Raw genomic sequence first — 24,932 nt, 5'->3', positions numbered from 1 at the left:
TCAATAATAGGACATGTTCTATTTTTTTGTGGAATGGACATATAGAAACGGAATGCACATGGAGTAACTAAAGGGTTCTGCATACGATCAGCAAAAAACAAACAAAAACAAAAAAACTGAATGGAAAGAAAATACGTTCGTGTGCATGAGCCCTAATGCTGTAACTCAGCATCAGCAGAGAAAATATAACAAATATAGTGTGAAATAATGTTTATTATACACACATCACTGCACATTTTATTATTACTACCGCAACCGCAGTGCAAGAATTCATAGAGAACTGCTTTAGTTGTAAAGTACATTTCTGCCTTCTCAAAAACACATGCGGTATAACTCTAGCGCCATACAACGTAGCACATTCCAAATGCGAGAAAACATTTACTGAGCAACATAGTAATCTCCTACAAGCCGAGGGATGAGGCGAGTGAACGTACAATGCACTGAAATAAAAGGAAATGGAAAGCAGCCGCGGTAGATTGGACAGAGTGCAGCGGCTTCCCTATATATGCTCCCCCTTTGACTAGAGGCCCTTTCGCTTCAGCCGTATTCTTCTTGAAAGTGGGGCACTCCTGCCTTAAGCTTTTACATAACACGGCAACAATATCCCTGCGATGCTGTAATATGACAGATGGGCTAGATAATATATAAGGAAACATTGCAGACCAATCTATCAAAGTGCACTCAAATATGATACTGCGGATCTAATGGAACAGCGACACTTATGTAAGAGCCGCTAAAGGGACAGATTCAGATGACAGACTGTGAATAAAGCAGTGAGACGGTCAAACCCCGAGTAGACGCTGCATCGACAACTGCCATAGTCTAGTGTGTACCAACGCAAGACGCCATAGCTGGTGCGTAACGCAAATTTACCATCCGCACTGCATATTTGAAGGAGAAGATAGTAAATCTACAGTAATAAAAAGGACCACCCTACATAGGGGCGCAAACATTTTTCATCATTTTATACGGATTGTGTCAGGATCTGTTTATGGGTTTGCACGCAATTTCAATTTCGTTTTTCTGCGATCGCGTTCAGTGTGTGCATTTTCTTCCCATCTGGATTGAAACTTTTTTACATGCGTGAAGAAGAACTGAAGATAATCTCAAGAATACGCATCAGTAAACCCCCCCCCCCCCCCAAAAAAAAATAAAATAAAATAAAATAATAATAATAATAATAATAATAATAATAATAAACATTGCATCTGGAAGCCTTCCGTTTTTCACACAAGCCGTATTCACTTCTATGGAGCCAGGGCTGCGTGAAAAACGCACAATATAGAACATGCTGCGATTATTTCTGAACGCAAAGATGTACAGAGACCCATTGAAACGAATGGGTCGGGATTCAATCCAGATGCCATGTGTTAGCTGATGTACAGGAGCCCCGATAGTCCTCTTTACAAGGGAGGACTGATAAATAAGGCCAAATAGTGGAGATCAGCATTTGTAAAAAGGCTCATTCCTAACAACTGGCCGATGTAAGAGGTGCAGACGAACAACACTTGTTCCTTGGGTGATCGTATCTTTCGTCCGGTGCCTAAAATCACTGTTTCTGTACCACAGATTGGCCGGTGGAAACGGAGATCTGCTGCCCAGAAATAATGATTTTCTATGGAGACAAGCGACTGATATAAGAGGCGTTCCGTATTGCATTCTGTCATAGCCTCTTATAGGCTTCCGTGGTACATGCAGTCATAGAATTCTGCTATGGTCCGTGGTAGCGGAATCCATAATGGGATTCTTAGATAAGGCTACTTTCACACTGGCATTTCTGGGTCCGCTTGCGAGATCCGCTTCAGGGCTCTCACAAGCGGCCCAAAACGGATCAGTTCAGCCTCAATGCATTCTGAATGGACAAGGATCTGTTCAGAATGCATCACTTCGGCTGCGTTTGGTCTCCGTTGCGTTTTTTAGACGTTCACTAAAATGCAGCTTGCAGCGTTTTGGTGACCGTCTGACTATGCGGAGCCAAACGGATACGTCCTGACTTACAATGTAAGTCAATGGGGACGGACCCGTTTTTCACTGACAATATGGTGCAATTGAAAACCGATCCGTCCCCCATTGACTTTCAGTGTAAGTCAAGACGGATCCGTTTTGACTTACTTTTTTTTTTTTTTTATGAATAATGAAAACGCATCTGTTTTGAACGGATACAAGCGTTTGCATTATTGGTGCGGATCCGTCTGTGCAGATACAAGACAGATCCGCACCAAACGCGAGTGTGAAAGTAGCCTAAGGCTGGGTTCACACTTGAGCGTTGCGCAAACGCGCGTTTTACACGCGCATTTTTATGCGCGTTTTTGTAATAGTAAACGCGCGTTTGTGTGATTCACTACAGTGTCCTATGGCCACAAACGCCCCAAAAGTCGCTCATGTACTTTTTGGAGCGTCGGGCGTTTTACAGCGCGAACGTACGCGCTGTAAAACGCCCAAGTGTGAACCATTCCCATAGGGAATCATTGGTTTCTCCTTGTTGAGCGTTTTACAGCGCGTAGGAACGCGCTGTAAAATGCTCAGGTGTGAACCCAGCCTTACCCGACCTTGAAAACACAAGTTTACTCAACACTAGTTGTGGTCACAGGAGCCCCTCGCGACTACTGATATTAAGTATACCACTGTGGCTAACGAAAGTAGTCAAGAATAAAATGGGTATGCAGCTCCGTGTACTGAGCCCATGCACATTTTAGAGGAGATTCACTAAACTGTTTAAAAAAAAAAACTAGGCTTTGTTAACCATAATAACCAATCACAATAGAGTTTTTATTTTGTATTCTGCTCCCAAAAAAACGAAAGCTGCTCTGTGATTGGTTGAAATAACAAATGCAGCAAACAGGAGATATATATATATATATATATACACACACACACACACACACACACAAAAAAACAAACACACACACAAAAAAACACACACACCACAGCTATGTGCATAAATATCAATCTTATGCCTCATACACACAGCTGTTGCCCGGCTGTGCCCCTATTGCAGCCTGCAAACAGCTGGTATGCAATATATGGGCACCGGCCATGTGCACACCGTATCCAAGATGAGGACCCATGCACTTGAAGGCCACACAAGCTTTTCTTAATTTTCTTTTGCTACTGGTGTTTTCGTTCATTAGGTCGCTTTTTTTTGTCTTTCTGGCTTCTTTTCAAAAATGCAGTATGCTGCAGCTCTTGGCATTTTTTCAGACATTCAACATCTTCTCTAAAAGCAAAATGCCATGAAGTGTTAAGACACACTGTGCACAAAATGCCAGAAAAACTGCCAATAAAAACAACTTATTCTGCAAGCAGTGTTTGGGTGTCCGCCTGCTGAGCGGAGTGGAGGACAGACGCTGCCAGACTGATGCATTCTGAGCGGATCCGCATCCACTCAGAATGCATTAGGGCTGTACGGATCCGTTCGGGGCCGCTTGTGAGAGCCTTCAAACGGAACTCACAAGCGGAGCCCCGAACGCTAGTGTGAAAGTAGCCTAAAATAAAGAATTAAACACATTTTCATAAAATAAAAATCTCCATGTTACAAAAAATAAAAACTCAGTTTTTTCCCCATCCCCCCTGAAATATTTAATACATGTCAACCAGTAAGTTGTGTACCCCAAAATAATGCCATTAAAAAGTACAACTTATCCTGCAAAAAACAGGCTTTCTTTTTATGAATAATGAAAACGCATCTGTTCTGAACGGATACAAGCGTTTGCATTATTGGTGCGGATCCGTCTGTGCAGATACAAGACGGATCCGCACCAAACGCGAGAGTGAAAGTAGCTACAGCAGCGGAAAAAATTGTTAAAAGCTCTAGGAATGCGAGAAAAAAAAAAAAGAAATATATATATTTAGTTACCAAGACCCCCAAATGCACACTGGGGAAAGGGTTAAAATCTCAGGACTGCAAGGTTCCTTCACACAGATCAGCAGGACAGCTGTTTTGCGCCTCACGTGACATGAAATGGCCGTCATGCTGACCTATGTGAAGAAGGCTTGCTATCCTGGGGGTAATTATACACTTTATTTTTTTTTATTTTTTATTGTTTGAACACCAACTGTTTACAAAGTAACACACTCCAACACTGGGGAAAGATGGCGTCATATCACCCTGTAGAGATAAAAAGTTTAAAAACAATATGGTTCATATTCATCCTCTGGATAGATCATCTGATCGGCAGGGGTCCAACACCCAGGACCCTCACCCATCATCAGTTTGAGAAGGCACATGCAGTAGCACCGCGGACTTCTCTCGGTTTACCGCAGGCCCAGTGGCCTGGGCACGGCTAAGCCCTGTTCACTTTAATGGGGCTTTGCCATTCCCAGGCCAGTGATACTAGTCGTGAGGTCACTGGGCCTGGGGTAAACAGAGAGAAGGCCACAGCGCTACTGCCAGAGCCGCTGCCTTCTCAAACAGCTCATTGGCGAGGGTCCCAGGTGTCGGACCACCACTGATCAGATGCTGATGATCTATCCAGAGGATAGATCATCAGTTTAAAAAAAAAAAAAAAAAAAAATAACACGCGGAACCCCTTTAACTGAAGTTAAAGGGAACCTGTCACCGAGATTTTGGGTATAGGGCTGAGGACATGGGTGGCTAGATGGCCACTAACACATCTGCAATACCCAGTCCCCATAGCTCTCTGTGCTTTTATTGTGTAAAGAAAACTATTTGATACATATGCAAATTACCCTGAGATGAGTCAGAGCTTGAAAATATGACTCTTCTCTGGTCACACAAGTAAGATATGACTCTTTAATGTTAATTTGCATTTGTATCAAATCATTTTTTTTACACAATAAAAGCACACAAAGCTATGGGGACTGGGTATTGCGGATGTGCTAGTGGCCATCTAGCAACCCATGTCCTCAGCTCTATACCCAAAATCCTGGTGACAGGTTCCCTTTAAATGGTCGGCCACAATGAATGCGGATGTTACATTACAGCTGGCGGCCACTGCAGGAGGCATCTGACCTGCTTTGGAAAGGAATTACAATAGTAGGAGACGGAAGCCTCATTTTAGCCTCCTGGATGTGGTAATGTAGAGCACGGATGAGCAAATGGCCGCGCCAGCTGTTGGACCCTTCACATGTATCGGATAATGTAAATTTATTTTAAAATCCCAACCCTACAGATATTTATACAGGGATGAAGTGACGGGTCTATATATAAATGGGCAAGAGCTAAAATAGAAACATCCGAAACAAGGGGAAAATATTACTCTGTTCACACCACAGTAGCATAGTCACCCACAAGGATCCATTGCATACAAAGGCGTGGGACCATGTTTGTTTGACAAATTTACTATAACGTAGGCCACAAAGTGACATAAATCACAGCACAAATCTATGCCAGCTAGCGTGCAAACCGCCAAAAGATGCACCGAGCTGATTAACATGCGCACTGCATCTTAATAAATTTAATGCATCCCACTCCAGCGCACGTGGGGTTCAGGTCTTGTGAAACCGCAAAAACGGATCCCGGCGGTATACATGCCACCATTTTTTTTTCACACTCTCCTAGAAATGTCCTATCCCAAAAAGCACAAGAATAGAACATTTATTTTTTTGTGGGGCTGCAGCACGGACATTGGAATGAATGGGTCCACATCCGATCTGCTAAACGGTCGTGTACATGAGCCCTTAGACTGGCATATGAGATATCCTTGTAAGTCCCCAGTGTCAGAACACAGCATTTTGCAGAATTCCACAGCAATGACTGCAGATTTCAATGTTGCAATTGTGCAGATACGTCGGAGATTTCACCCTTTACATTGCAGCCGATATCCACATCCTAAATTGCCGTGCTGAGCATTTAGAAACCACAGGTCAAATTACATGCAGATTTCATTGTAGAAACTCTCCGCAGGATGTGGATATTCTGAAAATCTTATCTGCTTTGCTATTATCATAAGTGCTGTGGATTTTCCGGACACATTACCACTGCTGAAAGTCTGCAGCATTAACGCTACATGTGATTTTGTACTCTGAGGGTACTTTCACACTAGCGTTTTTCTTTTCCGGCGCTGAGTTCCGTCCTAGGGGCTCAAATCTGGAAAATAACTGATCAGTTTTATCCCCATGCATTCTGAATGGAGAGTAATCCGCTCAGGATGTCTTCAGTTCAGTCTTTTTGACTGATCAGGCTTTTCAGAAAACTGTAGCAGGTTGTATTTTTACCTCCGGCCAAAAATCCTGAACACTTTGACTGAACGCCAGATCTGGTCTTTTTCCCATTGACTTGCATTAACGCCGGATCCGGCGCCGTGTGTTCAGTCAAACCGGATCTGGCTTTTGCATGTTAAACCCGAAAAATGTGAAAAAAAAGGGTTAAAGTCCATAAATGGCGGATCCGTTCTTTCCAATGCATTTTTTTCATTGTGATCAAAATCCTGATCAGGATTCAAATGTAATCCGTTTTCACACGTTTTTATCCGGATCCAGCAGGCAGTTCCGGTGTCGGAATTGAACGCCGGATTTAAACAACGCTAGTGTGAAAGTAGCCTAAGGCCCCGTGTCTTTTGACATGGGAAATTTGGTGTGGATTCATGGGCAAGGACAGTCATGTTCGTGCATGGCGTGGTTGCGGCCATAAACTATGGGTGCACAAGTAAAAATTTGTGTGGCCTCCCACTGAAAACAATGGGGAACATTTACCAAGACTGGTGTCAGTCTAGATCTCCTTGCACTGGCTTGATAGGTGTCTAATTTATTAGCAAATCGGGCACCTCTCTGCCCTGCCGTGTGCCAGAAACCGAAGTCTATGCCAGCGACAGCTAGATGTCAGCTATAACTTGCACCACTTTCTGGCAGACGTTATAGTAAATGCATCGGGTGACACAATGTCGCACCCCTTTGCCCCGACAAATTACGGTGCAGATATATTGCAACATTTATTTATTTTTACGCCACAATGGCTTAATAAATGTGGTGGATTCTGCATGGCCATCAGCAGTTTTGTGGTGCCAAATTTCTAATGTCAAAAGATACTGTGTGAACATGGTCACCACAAAAAAGGTCAGTTTTGTGCGTAAACCGCACTGGATTCTCCGTTTCCTGTAGTATCGCCCAATGAGCGGCACACAAATGGTAAACACGAATCCATAAAATGCACCTCACATTCTTTCACACCAAGGCAAAACCACGTTAAATGGAAAATCAATACGGTTTAAACATTACATGCGCAAAGTATGGGTTGGTCGTTATGACAACACTAAGCAAATGCAGTCACTCAGATAAGTACAATGGTTTGCTAGTAATTATTCATTAATTTAGGACTTAAAAAATAAAAATGAGAAATTAAATACTTTAAAGCAGAGCATGACACCAGGGAGCTCTCGGACTCCTGCTCATGGCTTCCTCTGTACAAACAGGTCCAAATGTTAATATTAATGCAGACAGATCGGACCGATCCATCAAACAGGGAACCGAGTTGGCTCAGTTTTTAGTGACATATTAACTGGCTGTGAAAAGACATGTCTGAAGTTTTGCAGCATAGCCTGTGCAATGTGACAAAACTCATAGAAGCAGCACAAACTGCACTTCTACCAGATGCGCAAGTTCATACGGACAGATCGGGTCCTTATCATGCGTCTGACTGTAGCTATTAAAGGGATTTTCCAGGACTTTTATATTATCCTTAGGTCATCAGTATCTGCTTGGTGGGGGTCTAGAACCATTCACTCCCACTGATCAGCTGTTTTCCAGTAGGTCTGGCTGTGTTGTAGATGAAGCTGGTTACTGGAGCCTGCTGACATTGAAGTAAATCAGAGGTAGTGTGAATATGAACTTTTTTCTGCTGAGCACTGATCCTGTAAGTAGCCAGGAGGTGGTGCTTCACTGTGGCCAACAATACTGGAGGTCCTGTGCATAGGATAGGTCACCAATATGAGATCAGCAGGGACCTGCACTAATCCACTGTGTGGTTACCGTTCTCTGGTACGGCAGGTCAGCTCCTATTCAAGTCAATGTGAGCTGAGCTACAGTGCCCAAGAATGGCCACTACACAGTGTACAGAGCTGTGGCCCTCCAGCCCATACAACATTTGCTTCCAGAACCTGTGGCTGTCGCTAATAGCTGGCCGGAGGGGTGGTGAAAGTCAGACCCCCGCCAATCTTATATTGATAACCTAGCCTACCAAAAGGTCATCAGTGTTAGTCCAGAACACCCCCTAAAGTGCAGTCTGTATTGGCCTGCTTTGCATTCCCCTTCCTGCCGACAGCTGTAGCATCCCACCAGGAGACCACTGCAGCTGTCACTCAGAGCAGAGGGGACGGTTTGAGAAGCAGCTCAAGGCAGAGAGCACTTCCCACTGACGCTCCGCCTTTTGGGCACTTGCAGGAGCAGAACCTGGAAGAATAAAATGTCATATCCTTCATATGCTCACTACTCCTGATAAGTAAATCTCCGACAAAGGTAGATAGTACTGCTCTCCCAAGCCCTAACCTAGCACAATACTTTTTAGAAGTTTTGCATGGACAGAATTGCTGACAGACTCCTTTTCAGATAATTGTACTGCATGCCTAAGGGCTCTTTCACACCTGCGTTCTTTTCTTCCGGCATAGAGTTCCGTCGTCGGGGCTCTATGCCGGAAGAATCCTGATCAGTTTTATCCTAATGCATTCTGAATAGAGTGAAATCCGTTCAGGATGCATCAGGATGTCTTCAGTTCCGGAACGGAAAGTTTTTTGGCCAGAGAAAATACCGCAGCATGCTGCGCTTTTTGCTCCAGCCAAAAATCCTGAAGACTTGGCGCAAGGCCGGATCCAGAATTAATGCCCATTAAAAAGGCATTGATCCGGACTTAAGCTAAACGTAGTTTCGGCACATTGCCGGATACGACGTTTAGCTTTTTCTCAATGGTTACCATGGCTGCCGGGACGCTAAAGTCCCGGCAGCCATGGTAAAGTGTAGCGGGGGAGCAGCATACTTACCGTCCGTGCGGCTCCCGGGGCGCTCCAGAGTGACGTCAGGGCGCCCCAGGCGCATGGATGACGTGATCACATGGCACGTCATCCATGCGCATGGGGCGCTCTGACGTCATTCTGGAGCGCCCCGGGAGCCGCGCGGACTGTAAGTATGCCACTCCCCACTACTACTATGGCAACCAGGACTTTAATAGCGTCCTGGCTGCCATAGTAACACTGAAAGCATTTTGAAGACGGATCCGTCTTCAAATGCTTTCAGTACACTTGCGTTTTTCCGGATCCGCCGTGTACCTCCGGCAAGTGGAGTACACGCCGGATCCGGACAACGCAAGTGTGAAAGAGGCTTAAGGGTACTTTCACACTAGCGTTTTTCTTTTCCGGCACCGAGTTCCATCCTAGGGGCTCAAATCCGGAAAAGAACTGATCAGTTTTATCCCCATGCATTCTGAATAGAGAGCAATCTGTTCAGGATGTCTTCAGTTCAGTCTTTTTGACTGATCAGGCTTTTCAGAAAACCGTAGCATGTTGTATTTTTACCTCTGGCCAAAAATCCTGAACACTTTGACTGAACGCCGGATCAGGCCTTTTTCCCATTGACTTGCATTAACGCCGGATCCGGCGCCGTGTGTTCAGTCAAACCGGATCCGGCTTTTGCATGTTAAACCCGAAAAATGTGAAGAAAAAAAAAAGTTAAAGTCCATAAATGGCGGATCCGTTTTTTCCAATGCATTTTTTCATTGTGATCAAAATCCTGATCAGGATTCAAATGTAATCCGTTTTCACAAGTTTTTCCGGATCCGGCGGGCAGTCCAGTATCTGAATTGAACGCTGGATTTAAACAACGCTAGTGTGAAAGTAGCCTTACGGTTTTATGTCCATTTCTAAACTGTTAACAGAAAAAATAAAAAATAAAATCAGTATTTAAGAACAGGTTTAGAAGCCTCCCCTTACTCTAAAATTCCAAGGTGCAGATCAAACAATGTATCATTGAAGGCTCCTGAAAGGATCCTCGGGGAGCAGTCGCTATATTTATCAAATAGAGAAGTATGGGAGTTGCTTATAAAATTATTATTTTTCTTTCAAAAGGGGGATATCAATATCTTAAAGGGATTCAGGGTCAGCTAGTTATAGCATATAGAGCCCTTTACATGTGCTGCTCCACTAGCATGTCCGTAATATACGTGTGCCATAGCTAGAGATGCTTTTGTTTAGTTAGGGCTCATGCACACGACCGTATGCCCTCCGAGACATACAGTCCGTGAGCAGGCCATATGTCCCGGAGCTGCATACATCGTGCACATGGGAGCGCACAGTATCATAGGTTACTATGATGCTGTGTGCATCAGGCCACCCGCGGGGCTATTGTCCCGCACTTATAATATCATAAGTGCAGGACAATAGCCCATGGGCGGCCCGATGCGCACAGTATCATAGTAACCTATGATGCTGTGCGCTCCCGTGCGCACAATGTATGCCGCTCCGGGACATATGGCCCGCTCATGGACTGTATGTCTCGGAGGGCATACGGCTGTGTGCATGAGCCCTTAGACAAACTATTTTATAAATATGCTAATTAGGTCAGTAAGGAGCCCAAGGGGCTGTCACCAGCAGGAGCCCAGCACCGTCCTACATCCACAGACCCCCCTTAATGCTCCTCTGAAGTCACACAGTTGAAGGCCTGTAATCTCGAGCAGGAACAGTGTGTGGGAGTATACTGTACCCAATATAGCTGGATAATGCGGTGAACCACTAAAAAGGGATGGGATCCAGCAAATATGCCAGCTTTCGGTCAGACGAAAAGTCCTGCATGCATGGCCGAAAGCATGCATCTCTGTTAAAAACAGGCCGGATCCCATTATAATCAATGGGGATCCAACATTTCACGGCATTATCCTAAGGGCTCTTACACACAAATGTATTTTCTTCCCATGGCATTTACGTTTTGTTTTTTTGCGGACCGTATGCGGAACCATTCACTTCAATGGGTCCGCAAAAAAACTGAAGTTACTCCGTCTGCATTAAGCTTCCGTATTTACGTTCTGCAAAAAAATAGAACATGTCCGGACAAGGATAGCATTACGGACAAGGATAGTACTGTTCTATGAAGGGCCAGCTGTTCCGTTTCGCAAAATATGGAATGCACACGGATGTCATCCGTATTTTTTTTGTGGACCGCAAAATACATACTGTTGTGTGCATGAGGTCTAACACTGATGTGAACCTAGTATAATTCATCTATGTATCATGGGCTGTGAAACACAAGGGTGACCATACCATAGAGGTTTCCTATCAACGACTGGTAGGTGCAAATCCGACCTCTAGGACCATCACCTATGCCTGGCCATGTGCTGCCAGCTTCATAGATTTAAGTGTCCTATAGCTTGTCCTTTTTTATAAGCACAGAATAAAATTACCAAACTCTCCAACCACGATGTGCTGCAATATGTGTCCAGGATGTTTTGATTAACATCTCATGCCTCAAGTGACAGATTGCTAAAAACAGGAAATCCGTAACCTTTATAAGACCAGTACAGCTTTTATTACAACTGTAGCTTTTATTACCATGTTCTGCACAGGTAAATTAAAAAACTGCTGTCAGGTAACGCCATCTGTTGTAGTGCTCTTCTGTCTAGACTTGCAAGTTCTAGAAGGTAGTGGTGTGCATATGCTTACCACGGAATATATGAGGTAAATCTGGCCATTCATTGATCCAATTACTGCTAGATTAAATTTCAACAAGGCAGTTCAGGGGACTGTAGCTCTCTCCCTATCACAGTTCAGGGTGTGGGTCCTCTCAGGGGACATGTCCTTTCTGCTGATGCTCTCTCTCTGTAAGGGTCCATTCACACGTCCGTTGTTTCTTTCCTGATCTGTTCCGTTTTTTGCGGAACAGATCTGGACCCATTCATTTTCAATGGGTCCTGAAAAAAATCGGACAGCACAATGTCAGATTTTTTTTCAGGACCCATTGAGAATGAATGGGTACAGATCTGGTCCAGATCTGTTCCGCAAAAAACGGAACAGATCAGGAAAGAAACAACGGATGTGTGAATGGACCCTAACTGTTAGGCCTGTTTCACACGGACAAGATGCGGGTGCGTTGCGGGAAAATGTGCAATTTTTCCGCGTGAGTGCAAAGCGTTTAAATGCGAGGAAAAAATAAATAAAATCGGCATGTTTGGTACCCAGACCCGAACGTTTGGGATCGGTGTTGTGTAAATTGTATTATTTTCCCTTATAACAAGGTGATGGACCATGTGATGAGCGCAGTGACGTCACCAAAGGTCCTTTTCCTCCCAGGTCATCAAAGAAGAAGAAAGAAGACAAGCCGGGCTGGATGAGGCGAGTTTAATTTTTATTTATTTTTTTAACCTCTCCATCCCTAATTTACTTAGCATTCAGTGTTAAGAATGCTATTATTTTCCCTTATCATCATGTTATAAAGGAAAATAAAGATCGGGTCCCCACCCAGATAGTCTCCTAGCAATCATGCGTGAACATCATACCTCATCCGCACTTGCCTGCGGATGCTTGGGGCCTTACAGCTTCTAAGCAGAAGCTATTCATCCAGGGCACTCCTTTTTATGTGGTGAAAAGTGTTTAAATTTGATTCAATCCACACACAGTCGATATCTAAAAGCAATGTATATAGGACCCAACGTATCAAACGTTTCAACCTTCCTCAGCGTATGGCTATCTGGCCCATGTGAAGTGGTGAACTGGTAAGTGTTATCGCTAAACAGAAGATAGGCTCGTGGTTGAAGGATGGAGAAGAGCATGTGCGTCCACCTCAGAAAGGTGGACCAAAAAAGAAAAGAAAAGAAAACAAAAACAAAAAAACAGCAAGTGGTGCTATTCACACTTTATTGAATAACTCAGTGGCTAAGATCCAATTTTGAAGAGTGGAGGTGACAGGTCACAGGACAGGATGTCTAAGTAAGTAAGGCTCTGCTCACATTTCCCATTTTCAATCAGGTTTCCCGTATAGCTTGCTTGGTACACTTCTAAAACCTGATGGACCTTTTACAAATGGGATCAGTCAGGATTTGTTATAGAATAGAGGTTTCCAGGACCACAATGATTGCTAGTCAGCACATTGGCACTAGTTCCAGAAGTTGGATACCCAGGATCTGATCCTGATGGCCGACCTCACAGTCCTGGAAGAACTCCTATTAGCTCCGTTTTAGGGCATCCAATAAATACTGTAACAAAGATGAAACACATTAAGATACATCTCCAGATACTCTCTATATATATATATACACACACACACACACACACACACACCACTACTCTTGAATTTGAGAAGGTAGAGAGGAGTGTATAGCCTTAACACAGAGTATAGGAGGCAGGGAGGAGAGCAAAGGTCACTAGCTGCTCTGCAGTGAGCATGTGTGTCCACCAGCACTCAGGTGTCATGCACTAGAACCTTTTTACAGCATATAAATGGCAAGTTTGCTTTATTTTTTATGATCTATAAAATGAATACGACTTGTAAAGGTGGGACAACCCTTAACAAGCATACCATGTATGAGAATTGTAGGAAAACTGCTTAGAGGAACTCACAATGCTACTAAGAAGAAGTTAGTCTTCAAAGCCTGACTAGGGATACCCTACTGATGAAATAGACCATCAGTGGGAAATACTGGCGTTATTGATGGGGCTCTTCCTAATATCATTGCACACTACACAACTTTAGCGACAACTGACATTTGTGTGGCCTGCCATAGTGTTGAAGGAAGGAGATAACATGATGATCTAGGTATGTGCAAACAATGCCACCCTACGTCTTCCTTTAAAGCTTCCTTGTTGGCATGTTGCAAACAACCATCATGTAAAACCCAGGGCAGTCAATGCACTTTCAGCAATTCTTGTTACCAGCACCCCAAGCCCAACTGCCCCGCCATGTATGCAGGCCTAGATATTCTAAAAGCTATTCTATGAGCTTCATATATGTTGTTCTCTGGCCAAAACAAACACTGCTCACGTCAAAAGTAAGAGTTATCTACACCCAGAATGCTACACTGAAGTAAAACAGAGTTTTCTGTAAACGCCCCTCAGACCCAGATTTATTTTATTTTATTACGGATCAGGACTGGAGATACAGGAACTGCTTCTTCTAAGCTTGTTTACTGTGGTGTGACATCACCCTGGACAACTGCGGAGATCCCAACGAAAGAAATTAACTACATTCTTCTATCTCTAGAGATAAAAAGTTCTCTCTAGGGATGACAAGCAACATAAATATTTTGCACAATTACCCATCAAATCTGGTGCTTAGATTTTTCTATCTCTAGTATTCATGGAAGACCAATACTTTGACCTTTGTGGGCTAAACTGGATCTAAATCTCAAAAAAATAAAATAAAAAATTAAAGCAATTCATATACATTTTGTAACCTCACAGAAGCAATTACATTTAGGCTATTTTCACACAGCCGTTCCTATTTCCATCAGAGAACAGCGTGCCGGAGCTCTCCGCAATCTTACTGGAATGCCCGCCGGCCCCATTGGCTATTAGGGGGTCCGGCAGAGATCTGGCCACTAACCAGGAAATAACCTCTCGCAACGCCTGCTGGAACAGCCTGCCAAAACTAGGAACAGCATTGTGAAAAAAGACTTGGCCCTTTTCTAAATCTGTAAAAAGAAAAGCCTCTGGTATGGCAATGGGCAACAGAGATCAAATTAAGACACCCAATACCTACTTTTTAAAGGGGTTTTCTGAGACTTTAATTCTGATGACCTACTCTCTGGATAAGTCATCAGTATCCGATCAGTGGGACCCACACCGATCAGCTGTTTAAGCAGGCGTCGGCGCTTCTCTCAGCATTACCTAGTCCATGTGACATCATGTTTACATGGCCTAGACGTAGCTCAGCCCCATATAAGTGAATGGGCCTGAGTGCAATACCAAGCACAGCCACTATACAATGTACAATGCTGTGCTTGGTGAGCTGCAACGCTAACAGGAGTGCAGATGCCTTCATTAACAGCTTATTGGCGGGAGTCCCAGGTGTCAGCCCCCCACCGATCAGTTGCTGATGACCTGTCATCAGTATTTAACGCTCAGAAAACTCTTTTAAGGGCAAGGCTATACGGTGATTTTAGGTGCGGTGCGGTCCGCAATGCACGGGCAACATCCGTGCAGCGGGCCGGGCCCATTCAACTTGAATGGGTCTGTGGTATGTACGCACCGTGAAAAAAAAATGAAGGTCTTTTTTTTTTTTTTTTTTTTGTGGTGTGGAACCACGGAAAGACACACCACGGAAGCACTCCGTAGTGCTTCTGGGGTTCCGTTCCGTGACTCCGTTCCGCATCTCAAGTAAATGAGTCCGCATCTGCATGGGTCCGGCCGGCTGGATGTTATAAAATGTCAGATCTTTTTTTATTTTATCACTTTGTATAAATTCATATCCCATGGCAACTATAAAAAAAATACAATAATAATAAATAATAATATATTCACACACATATAGATACACATTTTCTACTTGTTTCTTGACGCATTTTCAGGTCACCTATGCCACTACATAACTGAACATACCTGCTTATGAGTATACATGCTTTTTAGTTTTAACCATATACCTCCCAGTCCAATTTTGAAAATACCAAACAACACTCAGTGCTGTGTGTGACATTCCCTATGTAACAATACATCATACTGCTGGAGGTGTACAATGGAGGGAAAACAATTCCTCATTCATATCACATGATGACAGCAACAGCGCTGCACGTGCCCAGTGCCTTTACAGGTTAACACTGGGGCTAATTATTTGTGTGCTTCGTTTTGCACTAAAACACATCAGAAAATGGATGAATACACTAAAGACTATTAATGAGATCCCATGAGAGGGAACATTCACAAGGGAAAGCAGACTTGCATTTATCCATAAACTACAAGTATGTCATCATCTTAACATTTACACAATTTGTATTCTTCGTATTTTTGAGGGGTAAAAAAAAATAAAACATTCTAATGACTTCCTGCAGAAGACACATCGGGGAGGAACCCTTTATGACAGTTTTCTGGCATAAAAATTTTACAAGACATGCAACTTTTTTGTGCTTTTAAGCCGCTCTCATCACTTTTGAAAATAGACGTGGTTATATATATATATATATATATATATATATATATATATATATATATATATATATATATATATATATATATACACAGGTCCTTCTCAAAAAATTAGCATATTGTGATAAAGTTCATTATTTTCTGTAATGTACTGATAAACATTAGACTTTCATATATTTTAGATTCATTACACACCAACTGAAGTAGTTCAAGCCTTTTATTGTTTTAATATTGATGATTTTGGCATACAGCTCATGAAAACCCCAAATTCCTATCTAAAAAAATTAGCATATCATGAAAAGGTTCTCTAAACGAGCTATTAACCTAATCATCTGAATCAACTAATTAACTCTAAACACCTGCAAAAGATTCCTGAGGCTTTTAAAAACTCCCAGCCTGGTTCATTACTCAAAACCGCAATCATGGGTAAGACTGCCGACCTGACTGCTATCCAGAAGGCCATCATTGACACCCTCAAGCAAGAGGGTAGGATACAGAAAGAAATTTCTGAAAGAATAGGCTGTTCCCAGAGTGCTGTATCAAGGCACCTCAGTGGGAAGTCTGTGGGAAGGAAAAAGTGTGGCAGAAAACGCTGCACAACGAGAAGAGGTGACCGGACCCTGAGGAAGATTGTGGAGAAGGACTGATTCCAGACCTTGGGGGACCTGCGGAAGCAGTGGACTGAGTCTGGAGTAGAAACATCCAGAGCCACCGTGCTACAGGTGCCGCATTCCCCAGGTCAAGCCACTTTTGAACCAGAAACAGCGGCAGAAGAGCCTGACCTGGGCTACAGAGAAGCAGCACTGGACTGTTGCTCAGTGGTCCAAAGTACTTTTTTCGGATGAAAGCAAATTTTGCATGTCATTCGGAAATCAAGGTGCCAGAGTCTGGAGGAAGACTGGGGAGAGGGAAATGCCAAAATGCCTGAAGTCCAGTGTCAAGTACCCACAGTCAGTGATGGTCTGGGGTGCCATGTCAGCTGCTGGTGTTGGTCCACTGTGTTTTATCAAGGGCAGGGTCAATGCAGCTAGCTATCAGGAGATTTTGGAGCACTTCATGCTTCCATCTGCTGAAAAGCTTTATGGAGATGAAGATTTCATTTTTCAGCACGACCTGGCACCTGCTCACAGTGCCAAAACCACTGGTAAATGGTTTACTGACCATGGTATTACTGTGCTCAATTGGCCTGCCAACTCTCCTGACCTGAACCCCATAGAGAATCTGTGGGATATTGGGAAGAGAAAGTTGAGAGACGCAAGACCCAACACTCTGGATGAGCTTAAGGCCGCTATCGAAGCATCCTGGGCCTCCATAACACCTCAGCAGTGCCACAGGCTGATTGCCTCCATGCCACGCCGCATTGAAGCAGTCATTTCTGCAAAAGGATTCCCGACCAAGTATTGAGTGCATAACTGAACATAATTATTTGAAGGTTGACTTTTTTTGTATTAAAAACACTTTTCTTTTATTGGTCGGATGAAATATGCTAATTTTTTGAGATAGGAATTTTGGGTTTTCATGAGCTGTATGCCAAAATCATCAATATTAAAACAATAAAAAGCTTGAACTACTTCAGTTGGTGTGTAATGAATCTAAAATATATGAAAGTCTAATGTTTATCAGTACATTACAGAAAATAATGAACTTTATCACAATATGCTAATTTTTTGAGAAGGACCTGTATATGAGCAATCTCAATACAGTAGGGGTTGGAGAATATTTTTTTTTGTAACATCTCTAGTGTTAAAGATGAACCATATTTATCACACTACTTGCAATGATTGATGCATTTGGATCTAATTAAGGCAAAGCGACTTAAGAACTTCCCCTTATGATCTTCAGATGAAGCAAAAAAATGTTTCGATTTTGACCAAATCTGATGGATAATATAAAAGATCAAAGTAACAGTCAATGGTTGAGTAATCGATTGGATCATTTGGCTAATCCCTTTTGTTAAAAGGTCAGGGTTACAGGTAGAGATCAAGGGACATACATCTTAGTTCTGCATACCTTGGGGACCATTTACAACGCCTTGACTGGCACTCGTTAAGTAACAGTACGGCAAGTCAGGAAAGTGAGGATGAACAATAGGTAATATGGTTTCATCCCCTGTTTACATAGGGCAATGAGCTGCAGACAACGATTTTTGGGGCGATCATTTATCAGGAGATCAGAAGAATGTTAACACAGGGCAATTATTGTTCCCAATTATCCCCCCTTGTAAAAGGTCCCTTATACTATCAGAGATCAGTGATGGATCATGTGATGAACGTAGTGACGTCATCAAAGGTCCTATTCCTCACAAAAGACGACAGAAGAGATGCCGGCTGCGCGAACAAGTGGATTAAGGCGAGTTAAATTTTATTTATTTTTTTACCCCTCCAGCCCTATTGTACTATGTATTCTGTATTCAGAAAGCTATTATTTCCCCTTATAACCATGTTATAAGGGGAAATAATACAATCTACACTACAACTAACCCAAACCTGAATTTCTGTGAAGAAGTTCGGGTCTGGGTACCACAGTCTGTTTTTTATTACGCGTGTGCAAAACACATTGCACAATGCACCGGGACGCATCCGGCCCTTATCCGGACACCCTCGTGTGAAAGAGGCCTTAATGGGACTACAACATCTATAATCTTGCCCCCCGAAGCCAACTAAAACCAGATAGTGATAGATACAATTTTTCTATTTTTTTGTTTTCATTTTCTGAGTGTAGATTTTTTTTAATTCTGTTTTCAATACAAGATTGTGGCAACTATCTTACTCAAGTACTGTCAACAGCATTTAGAGATATACTTTACAGCAGCCCCAAAGACAGGAGATGTTCACTGACTTCTATGAGAGACTTTCTGGACATGCTTTGTGACCTGCGCAGAGGTCATTGTGCGAGGAGGAGGAGAAGCTAAACAAAGAACGGTATGATCCTATTTAGAGCTTTAGCAAATTGATTCGCATGAATTGATTAGTCTCCTCAACAGTTTTCTCGCCTGTGAGGTGCTGTCCCCACTGTTGAAGAAAGTCCCCCCGTTACCTGATCTCCATGTTTTGATGGAGCTGCAAATTAATAAGAAGATTTGCAGAGTTACTATATATATATATATATATATATATATATATATATATATATATATATATATATACACATATACACATATACATACACACACACACAGTTGTGTTCAAAATAATAGCAGACATCACTAACCCGATTACTGTTTTTGGTAGAAATTATATTTCTACATGGCAAATAATTTACTAGCAGGTGTAGTAGAGTAATAGAAATACAACGGACCCAACAGTCCTGACCTGAATGCTGATGATTCTGTGCAATTGAGTCACTAATTGAAAGGCACATGTTAAAAATAATAGTGTGGAGTTCAATGAGTGAGGTCATTCATTCTTTAAAAATGTATTATTTAGGAAGGAAGGCAGCAAATGTTGTTACAGTGCATTTCTCTCTGCATTTTTGAGGAAAGTGGTTCGTTCCAGACATCGTTTAGAAGAACAGCGTACCTTTATTCACTTTTTTTAAACAGAACTGTGTGTGTGTGTGTGATTATATATATATATATATATATATATATATATATATATATATATATATATATATATATATATATATATATATATTAGGAACACCTGTTTCTCATTAATGCGATTATCTAGTCAACCAATCACATGGCAGTTGCTTCAATGTATGTAGGGTTGTGGTCCTGGTCAAGACAATCTCCTGAACTCCAAACTGAATGTCAGAAAAGAAAGGTGATTTAAGCAATTTTGAGCGTGGCATTGTTGTTGGTGCCAGACGGACCGGTCTGAGTATTTCACAATCTGCTCAGTTACTGCGATTTTCACGCACAACCCTTTCTAGGGTTTACAAAGAATGGTGTGAAAAGGAAAAAACATCCAGTATGCGGCAGTCCTGTGGGCGAAAAATGCCTTGTTGATGCTAGAGGTCAGAGGAGAATGGGCCGAAATAACCACTCGTTACAACCGAGGTATGCAGCAAAGCATTTGTGAAGCCACAACATGCACAACCTTAGCGGATGGGCTACAACAGCAGAAGACCCCACCGGGTTCCACTCATCTCCACTACAAATAGGAAAAAGAGGCTACAATTTGCACGAGCTCACCAAAATTGGACTGTTGAAAACTGGAAAAATGTTGCCTGGTCTGATGAGTCTCGATTTCTGTTGAGACATTCAAATGGTAGAGTCCGAATTTGGCGTAAACAGAATGAGAACATGTATCCATCATGCCTTGTTACTACTGTGCAGGCTTGTGGTGGTGGTGTAATGGTGTGGGGGATGTTTTCTGGGCACACTTTAGGCCCCTTAGTGCCAAATGGCCATCGTTTAAATGTCACGGGCTACCTGAGCATTGTTTCTGACCATGTCCGTCCCTTCATGACCACCATGTACCCATCCTCTGATGGCTACTTCCAGCAGGATAATGCACCATGTCACAAAGCTCGAATCATTTCAAATTGGTTTCTTGAACATGACAATGAGTTCACTGTACTAAAATGGCCCCCACAGTCACCAGATCTCAACCCAATAGAGCATCTTTGGGATGTGGTGGAACAGGAGCTTCGTGCCCTGGATGTGCATCCCTCAAATCTCCATCAACTGCAAGATGCTATCCTATCAAAATGGGCCAACATTTCTAAAGAATGCCATCAGCACCTTGTTGAATCAATGCCACGTAGAATTAAGGCAGTTCTGAAGGCAAAAGGGGGTCCAACACCGTATTAGTATGGTGTTCCTAATAATTCTTTAGGTGAGTGTATATATATATATATATATATATATATATATATATATATATATATGGGTTTCGTACAGGTTCTTAACTCAAAACATAAGTGTTTATTCACACGAGCAATTGCACAAAACAGCACGTAACTGCAGTCTTGGTGTTAATTCACACACAATGGAAAATTCATATAACACAAGTCACCTTGCTGGCAGTTCTGCCTCCAGTAGTCCACAGCGGGCTTTAGGGGGCCTGTTTCCCAATCATCCGGCTCTCAGCCCTCCAACACGGCACAAAGCCTCAGATCCCAAAAACAGAGACATCTCTGCTGAGCCCAGCTGCCTATTTAAAGGGATTCTGTCACCAGATTTAACCCCATTCAGCTAGCTGACATTAGCGATGTGCTAATGTCAGCTAAACCTAACTAGCCTATTCCTACTTTTATCTATGCCCCCGTTACGCCAGAAATCTAACTTTTATAGTATGCCAATTAGCCTCTAGGAGCAGGGGCATTGTTCCTGCTCCTAGAGGCTCCGTTCTCCCACCTTTGTCGCCTCCCTCCAAGTCCTGATTGACAGGGCCAGGCAGCGCTCGCTTCTGTCTGCCAGCCCTGTGCTCTGGTGAAATCTTGCACCGTTCAGCATTCGGCGCGGTGAGGGAAAGACGCTCTGACAGATGCAAGCGCTGCCTGGTCTGGTCAATCAGGACTTGGAGGGGGGCGACAAAAGATGGAGAACGGAGCCTCTAGGAGCAGGAACAACGACACCCCCCCCCCCCCCCACCCCAGAAGCTAATTAGCTTATTATAAAAGTTAGATTTCTGGCGTAACGGGGGCATAGCTAAAAGTAGGAATAGGCTAGTTAGGTTTAGCTGACATTAGCACATCGCTAATGTCAGCTAGCTTAATGGGGTTAAATCTGGTGACAGAAACCTTTTAAGGACAGCCAGGTGCTGCCAAAACTAGGACCGGCACTTCTTTATTTTTCTATTACAGTACGACCTTCCATACAAGAGACTCTACTCTCTCAAGCTCACAACTGGTATTTGAGAACACAAAAGAAGCTGGGGTTTGCTTATCATTCCGAACTTAACCAATAGTTCTGCAATTTAATAAGGGACCAGGAAATCTACCATAGTTATGCAACAACTCTTTGTATTAATCCAGTGAAACCAAGCTAACCGTCTAAACAATGCAAGCACTGTAAATGCAGCTTGGCAATGCTTCACATCAGGTCTACATGACCTATAACTACAACCTACATTGCTGCAAATTCCTTCATAATGAAGCACCAAGAACACTGGGACACTGATTGGGACAGATCACTGTGATCATACACACTTGGGGTAGACCAAGGGTGAAACCATAGGGAGATTCATGCCATAAATGTCCATTAGATGAGGGTCCCACTCCTCAACCCCCATCCAACCTGTTAAGGTGCCTGCTGATTACCGCATCCAGAAAGTGAAAGAATTGAGAGGTCGCCAAGCATGTGAAAATCCCTCTCCATTCACTTACATGGGAGTCGCAACTCTCTTCAGCCGTTTCTGTGACTCCATTGGAAATAAATGGCGAGAGTTGGGCACATGGATGGTCATCTCTATATTAACTCAGTGGACCTTGTTGTCTAGATCGATGTGGTTCCCATAGTAAATTTGCAACTAAATTTCTTTACCATTGTGCCCTACCTTCTAAATTTGGCGTTTTCTGAAAATGCATAGCTGTAAAAGATTTTAATGATGCCCACGACAAAGTTGGACAACTGGCAGTATATGCTCTTTGTGCCCCTGTATCATGGTGCGTACCACTCAGGCCAGGCGCTAGGTATAAGGCTTCTGCCCATATTGTCCCTTTAAACAGGGTCATAGGTATAATAACTGTTTTGGTCACATTTTGGGGTTGATCCAGATCAGAAGGAGGCCCGACATTTCCCGTGTCTATTTAGCTTTCAGTTTGGGGGCTAGGGCCTAATATGTGACAAGCGTGCACTACATTTATAAAGCAAGCGTGACATTTTCTACTCCACAAAACTGTCCGCTGCCAAATGCAAGGTCAAACTATGTATATAAAAAGGCCCTTTTGTCACAAATGCAACATTTTTGCAAACTTTCTGTTATCACGCAGCAGATAAGTATACTGTACGGAGCAATCTCAACAAAACGGTCACAAAAGTCTGTCTTACATACAGGAGGTGTCTGTGCGCGCTTCATTCCTCTCTACTGAATTGAAAATGGGAGATTTCACACAAATACCAGAGTCAACTTAAAGGGACACTTCTGTCAGAAAGGGGTATTTTGTATAAACGTCACATTCATACAAAACAAGTTTTTAAAAAATATTTGGCTGTATTTCTTTTCCATTGAGGAAGTACTATGCCACTGAAAATTAAAGATAGTATTATCCTTTTGTAGCAGTCAGCCCAGAGAGATAGAACTCCTATATGGGAAAGTAGCCCATTGTCAGTTTACTGCTGCTGTGAGGGAAATCTCTGCACAACCCCTTCAAACTAACAGATTTATATTGATGACCTATCCTCAAGGTAGGTCCTGAATATCTGATCAGTGGGGGTCCAACACCCAGCACCCCTGCCGATCAGCTGTTTAACGAGGAGGTGGCACTCCATGCAAGTGCAGCTTCCCGTTCATTATATTGCACTGCAAAGAGAAAAAAAAAAAAGCAGAATGCATACCGAAGCTATTCGTTTTTCATGGATTGATTTTTTTTTGCATACCAAAAATACAGCTACGTGCATGAGGCCATAAACACAAAAAAAATGTGTTGTACTCCGTTACCTGCAGCCCCCCAGTGAATGAATAGAGTGGCACGACCTGAGAATAGGTTACAGGGGCCAGTACAACCTCAGTGAGATGCATATGTCTAACTTCAGGATGGTGATCAGGCTTTTTTGTCAGTAAACACAACATAGCAAGTAAAAAAAAAAAAAAATAATGCAAATTTAAAATAATACAACAGGTCTCAGAATAGTCAGAAAAAGTGATGTTGTCGTCTACTACAAAGAGTTCAGCTTTTATTCTTAAAGGGACTGAAATAGGAAAAATATTCTAGATTTTTTTTTCAAACCAGCACATGCATCTGAAAACTTTTGTAATTGCGTGTAATTAAAAATGTATTACAGCTACCGAGTTTTTCAATGAAATCTGAATAGCGCCACCTGCTGTTTGCTCTTTTTCTAATATCTCAGTCCTGCTGACCGAGATGGACGCACATGCTCCTTTCCATCCTACAACTGCTGCAGCAGAAAGGACACGTCCCTGAGAACGGAGATGCCTCCTAAGCGGACAGCTTGAAATAAATCTAGCAGAACAATTGGAGCAATGAATGAGGAGCTATCTGGACCCATGTGAGGTACGGGGGCTGCTTCTAGCTTTGTTAGAAAGAGCTCGTCATGTACTAGATTACTGGTGTGTATGATTTTCATTTTTTACATTAATCATGGGATAACCCCTTTAACTCCACTGGAAAAGGAAACCAGGACTACATGAACAGGAATTTCATATTCCCCCACACAAGGACAAGCAGCGTCTGCTGCATAACTCCACCGCCCCCCGCCCTCGGCAGAGAAGTCCCTCCATTACAGAACAGTTTATACAGATATAAATAATGTAAACAAAGTATTTAAGACCCCACTGCAACCTATTCACATGGTGCTTTCAGCATGTCCGACACCGCTAGAATACCGTACATAAAGTGTCCAGTGTCACAATAGAGCCACTAGGAAGCATGTAGATGCAACTAGTCATTATAAGGGAGTTACTCGGAAAGCAGTTGCCATGTTGTAGGTACTGTGCCCAGCCCTGCAGCAAGCAGAAAGACATGAGGAAGCGGAAGCGCTGCAGGAAGGAGGGGGTCATAAAGGCAGGACAGAACTTCTTGGTGGAGTAGAAAGGTTTATGCCGTTCAAGCACAGAAAAAGAATGAGCACAAATGTGACAAGACAAAAGGCCTGCCCTAGGGAGCTTAGAATTTAACTACTAAGAAGGGAAATGTACAGACAGAAGAGGTCTACAAGGTCACATGTAATGGCATTTGTGAACTGGTGGATACAAGTGGTGACAACAAGCAGCGACACCTTCCCCGAGATGGGCACATTTCAGCAGATGTGACTGCCTCGAGAGATCACATAATGGAATAACAGCGGCAGAACAG

General features: G+C 42.9%; 1 protein-coding gene across 2 annotated transcripts in view; it reads right to left on the bottom strand.

Annotated features, from left to right (window-relative positions):
* Positions 1–24,932, bottom strand: part of GNAL (G protein subunit alpha L) — a 308,716-nt gene that overhangs the window by 117,698 nt on the left and 166,086 nt on the right. The window lies entirely within an intron of this gene.

This window comes from Bufo gargarizans, chromosome 5 (genome assembly GCF_014858855.1).
Source record: "Bufo gargarizans isolate SCDJY-AF-19 chromosome 5, ASM1485885v1, whole genome shotgun sequence".
NCBI lineage: Eukaryota > Metazoa > Chordata > Amphibia > Anura > Bufonidae > Bufo > Bufo gargarizans.
Note: the sequence above shows the minus strand (reverse complement) of the source record. Positions and strands in the feature narration are given on the sequence as shown.